Raw genomic sequence first — 7,190 nt, forward strand, 5'->3', positions numbered from 1 at the left:
GGAGGGGCAGGTGGAGGGGCAGGTGGAGGGGCAGGAGGAGGGGCAGGTGGAGGGGCAGGTGGAGGGGCAGGAGGAGGGGCAGGTGGAGGGGCAGGAGGAGGGGCAAGAGGAGGGGCAGGTGGAGGGGCAGGTGGAGGGGCAGGAGGAGGGGCAGGAGGAGGGGCAGGTGGAGGGGCAGGTGGAGGGGCAGGAGGAGGGGCAGGAGGAGGGGCAGGTGGAGGGGCAGGTGGAGGGGCAGGAGGAGGGGCAGGAGGAGGGGCAGGTGGAGGGGCAGGTGGAGGGGCAGGTGGAGGGGCAGGAGGAGGGGCAGGTGGAGGGGCAGGTGGAGGGGCAGGAGGAGGGGCAGGTGGAGGGGCAGGTGGAGGGGCAGGTGGAGGGGCAGGTGGAGGGGCAGGTGGAGGGGCAGGTGGAGGGGCAGGTGGAGGGGCAGGTGGAGGGGCAGGAGGAGGGGCAGGTGGAGAGGCAGGAGGAGGGGCAGGTGGAGGGGCAGGTGGAGGGGCAGGAGGAGGGACAGGTGGAGGGGCAGGTGGAGGGGCAGGTGGAGGGGCAGGAGGAGGGGCAGGTGGAGGGGCAGGAGGAGGGGCAGGTGGAGGGGCAGGTGGAGGGGCAGGTGGAGAGGCAGGTGGAGGGGCAGGAGGAGGGGCAGGTGGAGAGGCAGGTGGAGGGGCAGGAGGAGGGGCAGGTGGAGAGGCAGGTGGAGGGGCAGGAGGAGGGGCAGGTGGAGGGGCAGGAGGAGGGGCAGGTGGAGAGGCAGGTGGAGGGGCAGGAGGAGGGGCAGGGTCACAGGTGAGGCCTAGGCTTGTAACAACATGATTATAAGAGTAGGCTAAATGTAGATATTCATTCTGTGTTACACTGAGGTTGTACTGGTATACTAATTGGTCTACTAAGCACTCAACCCATACATGGTTTTAATAATGTGGGCATGAATACTATGTTCTGCTGCTCTTAATCATATAAAATATACAAAATAAGTAAATATTATTAATATAAATTAAGGCTCTAGATGACATGAAATGGCGGTCAGAAGTCCATCATAAATGCAAAACGCCTCAGCTTCCAGTGGGGGTTACATCCTCTCCGGACCTCCCCCATTTGTGTCCCTACCAATGTCAAAATCAAACCTACTCCCTTGACACAATGTGAGACAGTTACAGTTTTTCACAGTTTCTTACACACATTTTCTGAAACTAAGGCTCATTTTCATAAACTCTAAACACAGAAACACAAAACTCCACAAATCTCTTGCACAGTGAAACACTTTGTGCTCAGTGAAACTCTTCTATGAATATCTTATCAGTCGGCTTCTTCCTTTTGCATTTTCAGTTACACTTACACACAGCAGCATGTTGTAAAAGATGATCATGTTATTCTAGTCAAATATAAAACACACAGAGATAAAATAGTGTCATGGCATTGTTTGACAGCACCATGTTCACCAGTCTGCTGCTCAGGTCTCTTCCACCACGACCTGTAAAATGTACAAATACATTCAAATACTGTAAATACTACAGTAACAGAGAAAGTACTACGCAGTAAACATACATTTCTACTGACAAAATATGAAAACCCCATTTCATACGATACATGGACCATACTTGCTGTTTACAGTACTACGGTCCACTTGCAGTACTTCGTTCTATAGTACAGTAATCACTGAATACTGTTTGTACTCTGGAGTCAGTTGGCAGCTCCTGAGAAAATATTCAGATGATTGACATGACTGTTCATCCCCAGCAAGATGAATGGAAGCAGGTAGTGTTATTACTACTTTACATTACTTTACATTACATTACATTACTTTACATTACAGCACATTACATTACATTATAAAACGGATAGTTCCGGTCCTTGATTATGATTGGCTGAGCCGCATTCAAAGCCGTTTTAAAATACTCTATAAACACACACCTGTGACCGCATCACATCAGTATTACTGCGCCAAACAATCTTTAAGCATGCTTTCCACTGTGTCTGTGTGTTGCTTGGCAACCATTCTGCTAAATGTCGCTGAAGAACTACATTGCTTGGCGGAAGAATGATTATTTGTTATCAATAAATTATTGCATTTTTTGTTGCTGTGTGTTTATTTTATGAAACCTTGCCAGGTATATATAGTAACCATTTTATAAAAGCAATAAGCCCCAAGAGGCCGTGGTTTACAGTGATTTTAGAACGGCCTCTTGGGGCTTATTGCTTTATTACATTACATTACTTTACATTACATTACTTTACATTACATTACTTTACATTACATTACATCATTTAGACGCTTTTGTGCAAAGCGACATACAATAAGTACATTTTGTCAACAGTAGTGAAACCAACTGTGCATCACAGTCTTCATCAGCTAAGACTAATCCTAATTGTTCTCCATAGATCATAAGCAGTCGTGTTATTGCTAATGATCGCTGTTGCTAGTGGATGAAGCTCCACACTGTGTTGTGTGTCTGTAATGTTTCACCACACAGAGACACCCTACATCTGGTGATCGTGTCCTGAGACGTGCAGCGTCACACTGAGCCTTTCATCGAAGCTAGATCCTGATAAAGGCAGATGCAAAAACTCTAATCTAATCTACAGTGAAACAACGGTCTGTCGGTGGGCGTGTCCTGACGGTCCAGGTGTGGATTAAAGCAGGTACATTTCTACTGAGACTCACAGACCGCCGCATCAGACCGGATCCTCACCTGCTGAGTCGACACTCCTCTCTGATCTGAACTCTACCGAGCAGACAACACAGCACAGAGACAGGTGAGGCTCCTCTGCTTTACCATCAGAGATATTTTGTTTTCATCATTATGATACTCAAAGCAAAGCAAAATAAATAAATACATTTAAATTCAATGAATCTCAACTCGATAAAATCCAAAGTAAAGAAGTGAATACTGTTAAGTGGTGCTGGAAACTAGATATTTAATTTGAGCCTGAATCTGACAGAGAGTAAAACAGTAATAATCCACAGACATTTTACAGTGTGAAACTAAAAGAGAGCAGTTTAGGGTCTAAAACACACAGAGGACATTACAGCAGTCGGGCTTTTTGGGGGATGAGACTTGTCTCTTCATTTTATCACTTAAAACTTTGGAGGCAAAATGTCTTGAAGTTCTGTTAGCAATTATTGACCTGTGACTAAAAACCATGACCAGTGAACTGGTGTTTACATAACAAAGCAACAGAGTATTGCATTATTACTACATTGATTTACATTGATTACATTGATCACATTACTATATGCCCCAAACAATATGCTGCCCTGAAATAGAGACACTATGTGTAAGAAGTGTAATCATTTCTACATGGTGAAACCAATATGTGTAAAAATACCTTTAAATAAAAGCTGAGAATCTGCACTTTAATCTCACGTGAAACCTGTTTGGTTTCAAATCTAAAGTTGTTAAATGAAGAAAAAAATCTTCTTTGTCCCAAACATTATGGAGGGCTGTATATGTTATTATAAACCTTTTTGCTTTTTTTTGAACCATGCACTATTTATGTGATGATATTACATATTCAGGAATAATGAATCAATCTTGAGCATTCATACTGATTACTCACTCTTACAAAACTATATAACATCTTCTGTAACTCCCTCCTATAAAAGCAGTTTATCTATGAATATAAGGTGGAGTCATGAAAGCACACAACAGGAAGATGAAACACTGAAGCAAATGAAAGCTCATCTCCAGTGATGATGATGTGTTTACAGAGCTGCTGTGCAGAATGGCAGAAAGGTTTCAGTCTGTCTGGATGGCTCTGCTCCTCGTATCCATCACTATGATGCTTCTTCAGCCACAACAGGTTTGTTATATAATACATCATACTGTCAAATAATATGTCATACTGTCATATAATACATCATACTGTCAAATAATATGTCATACTGTCAAATAATACATTATACTGTCAAATAATACATTATACTGCCATATAATACATCATACTGTCATATAATACATTATACTGTCATATAATACATTATACTGTCAAATAATACATCATACTGTCATATAATACATTATACTGTCAAATAATACATCATACAATACATTATACTGTCATATAATACATTATACTGCTGTCAAAATATTTGTTTAATGTGCTATAGTATTTTGCATTGAGGGAATTCTGAAAATACATGAAAAAAATCAGCCAGGTACACTAATACTACTGATATCAGCCAATCGTCTGAGTTTGTCTTTTCCCTTTTACCTCAGGCTGAATGTGGGGGTGTCCTTTCCAAATTTGTTACTCAAGAAACGCCTTTTGAAAAAGACCTTAAAAAGAATTGTCAAGAATTTCTCAAAGAACAAAAGGCATCTGTGGAAAGGTAAGATCAGTTTCTGTAAATAGATTACGTGCAGCGGTCTGCTGTTACAACACCAGCCTGATGCACTGCTGACTGTCTTTACCCCTCATTCACCCCTTCAACCCTTTGAATATTTTGTACTCTGACCAAATTATAGACAGGTCCTCAAATAAATAAATTGCACAGCTATTCATTAAAATGCTATTGTTAATATCAGAAATCAACAAAAGGTTAAGTTGAACCACTGGCTCAATTTACCCCATAACCACCTTTTTGGAAAAAAAGAAAAAAGAAAGGTCTACACACTACTTCATTGCTAACCTTTTGATAATTAATTCATGTGGTTTTAGTCCTTGGTAATAGACCAACATTTATTATATATATGTTTGAATGTAGCTAAATTGTTATTGAGAAAACAGCCATTTCTGTTTTATGACCATAAATGTACTTACCACTTGTCCTATGTGGCTGGTTCCATCGCAGCCATGTTGAAGTGGAAGTCTCTTCCTAAATGCCTGGTCACATGACACATGGTGTTTATCATTGCTAGAATACAGTGGGTGGCTCAACTTACCCATTGGCTCATCTTACCCCGCTCTCCCCTATACAAGTTTATTCAGAACTAATTATCGAACGGAAAAGGTCGCCATGAGCCCCGGTCCCAACTGACATGATATTCCCTTTTCCATAAAGGAATATTTTTCTGGCTTGTTGATCCAAATGTACATCCAAAAGTAAATGTGTCAGTTCAGGTATCTCATCACATATTACAGATGGTGTAGGGACACACTGATCCAATACTGAGCAGCGGTGTCGGGCCGATATTGGTCAAAAATACTGGATTGGAAATTAAAAACAGTGAATGTCATTTTCTGATTCGATAGGTGATAGTGTGTGTGTTGACTATACTGTCACTGTATCTTTTAATGTTTTTAATTTCTGATGCACTTATGTGTGTTGCTTGTGTGCACTGCGTATATCATTTATGTTTTAACTTGTAAAGCACTTTGTGACACTCGTCTTGAAAGGTGATATACAAATAAAGTTTTACTGACTTACTATTCAAGGCAGAAGAGATTTGCACAAAAGTTTCATTACAGCACATTAATCTTGAATAAAGCGGGAGACTCCTTCAGCTAGGTAGAGATGAATATTAAAAATACATTTTTGGAAAGTGCACAGTGCTACACTGTACTGTGATGTTACACTGTGATGCTCTGTTATAGAGCTGTTAGTTACACTGTGATGGTCTGATTGTTCTTTAAATGTGCTGAAGATATAACCATACCTGCATACATTCACTCAGTTATTAATGATGTTTTGGCTTCAGTTTATGGATCATATGAGTGAAATTATTATACTGATGTGATCTAGCGTAACGGCCAGGTGTGACACCTTCTGGGAGAAGTTCAAGAGTGCCGTTGCCAGGAAGGATCCCAAAGATGTCAAACCAAAACATTACGAGGACCTGTTCAAGGCAGAGCCCATTAAAATAGACCAGGACAAGGTGAGAAACCGCCACAGTCATGTCAGACGTCACACCAGTGTTCATGTGTTCATGTGTTCATGTGTTCATGTGTTCAGTGAGTGTATAACACAATTGCCTGTAATGCCGTCTTCCTTGTGCTCTCTTAGCTCCTGCTGTACACTGGATCTATACTGAATGTGGCGAAATTACTAGAAAGTATTACGGACACCTATGTCGATTATTTCCAGACCATATATGGTATCGTACCAAAAGGAAGGTTTTGTGGAAAGGAAAACAGCGACGGTAATATTAAAATTAATTTCAGTGTGAGCTATGTATAACATACAGGCTGCCCCTATGGCATTGATTCTTTATTCATGGTATTTTCCCATGTGATCAGAACCAGGTAACCTGTACAGGTAACATGGTAACACTGTGTGATCAGAACCAGGTATGACTCTGATGTGCTTGCTTTCCTCTCTTCTCTCTCCTGTAGAAGTCTTTAGTGAAGATTGTGATTCAAAGATACCATCCAAAATGTACTTTGCCGCCAGCTCAGCTGCGGTGAGTGTGTTCATTAGATATTTCTGAGCTAATTAGCAGCTGGCTAGCTAACAATATGAGTGAAAGACAGCAAGGAAACATGCCAGTGAAAGATTGTCTTTGCTTTCACATGAACAGTAACAAAGGTTTGTAATTCATTCAGTGTGTTTTTTTTCTGGAACAGTTTTCCTTCTCCTTAATGCACGAATTTGATCTGTCGCTCTGAGCAGCCAGCCCTGTTTCATTTGCAGCTGCAGCTTCACAGCTTCCACAAGCTCCATCTTTCTCCCTCTGGCCTGATAAAAGCATCGGCTAAAGGCCTAAATGTTCCAGTTACCCAGCAGAAAGAAAACAGCACCTACTGTACACATTTTACATGCCATCAGCAATACCATCACTGCATCTGAGTAATAAATAATAGATTTTGGCTGGAGTCAGAGTTACCACTCGCTAAATTTATTACAATCCTGCCTTGACAGAGACATTAAACTGATATTGCTGAAATAATCTGATGTTTTGTGTTTCTACTCCAGTTCGCAAAGGCAGCATCAGGTACCGTCACTGTGTTAATGGGTGGAAAGATGGGGTACAATAAAGAAAGGTAAATCAGAGTCACCTGTAATGATGTAACTCTTGAGCTGGGGTTAGAAAAGTGCAAGTGTGTGTGTGTGTGTGTGTGTGTGTGTTTGTCTGTGTGTGTGTGTGTGTGTGTGTGTGTGTGTGAGTGTGTGTGTGTAAGAAGAGATAAACAACAGTAATCCACATTGAGTCAAAATGACACATTTCTTGTGCTTGTTTCCTTTTTATTTACTCCAAGTGTTTTTGCCAAGTATGAAGTGCCCAGCTTAAAGGCCGGGACTGTCCTGCGTG

The 7,190-nt window shown here is 41.8% G+C and overlaps 2 long non-coding RNA genes across 2 annotated transcripts; both read left to right on the forward strand.

The window, feature by feature from the left end:
- Positions 1–2,676: 2,676 nt before the first annotated feature.
- On the forward strand, positions 2,677–4,265 carry LOC144542438 (uncharacterized). The gene is made up of 3 exons (XR_013507269.1): positions 2,677–2,754; positions 3,710–3,801; positions 4,218–4,265. It is a non-coding gene; the product is annotated as an uncharacterized LOC144542438 (long non-coding RNA).
- A 1,734-nt stretch (positions 4,266–5,999) lies between these two features.
- On the forward strand, positions 6,000–6,921 carry LOC139909832 (uncharacterized). The gene is made up of 3 exons (XR_011784534.1): positions 6,000–6,080; positions 6,274–6,341; positions 6,854–6,921. It is a non-coding gene; the product is annotated as an uncharacterized LOC139909832 (long non-coding RNA).
- Positions 6,922–7,190: the final 269 nt, after the last annotated feature.

This window comes from Centroberyx gerrardi, chromosome 2 (genome assembly GCF_048128805.1).
Source record: "Centroberyx gerrardi isolate f3 chromosome 2, fCenGer3.hap1.cur.20231027, whole genome shotgun sequence".
In the NCBI taxonomy this organism is placed as follows: Eukaryota; Metazoa; Chordata; class Actinopteri; order Beryciformes; family Berycidae; genus Centroberyx; species Centroberyx gerrardi.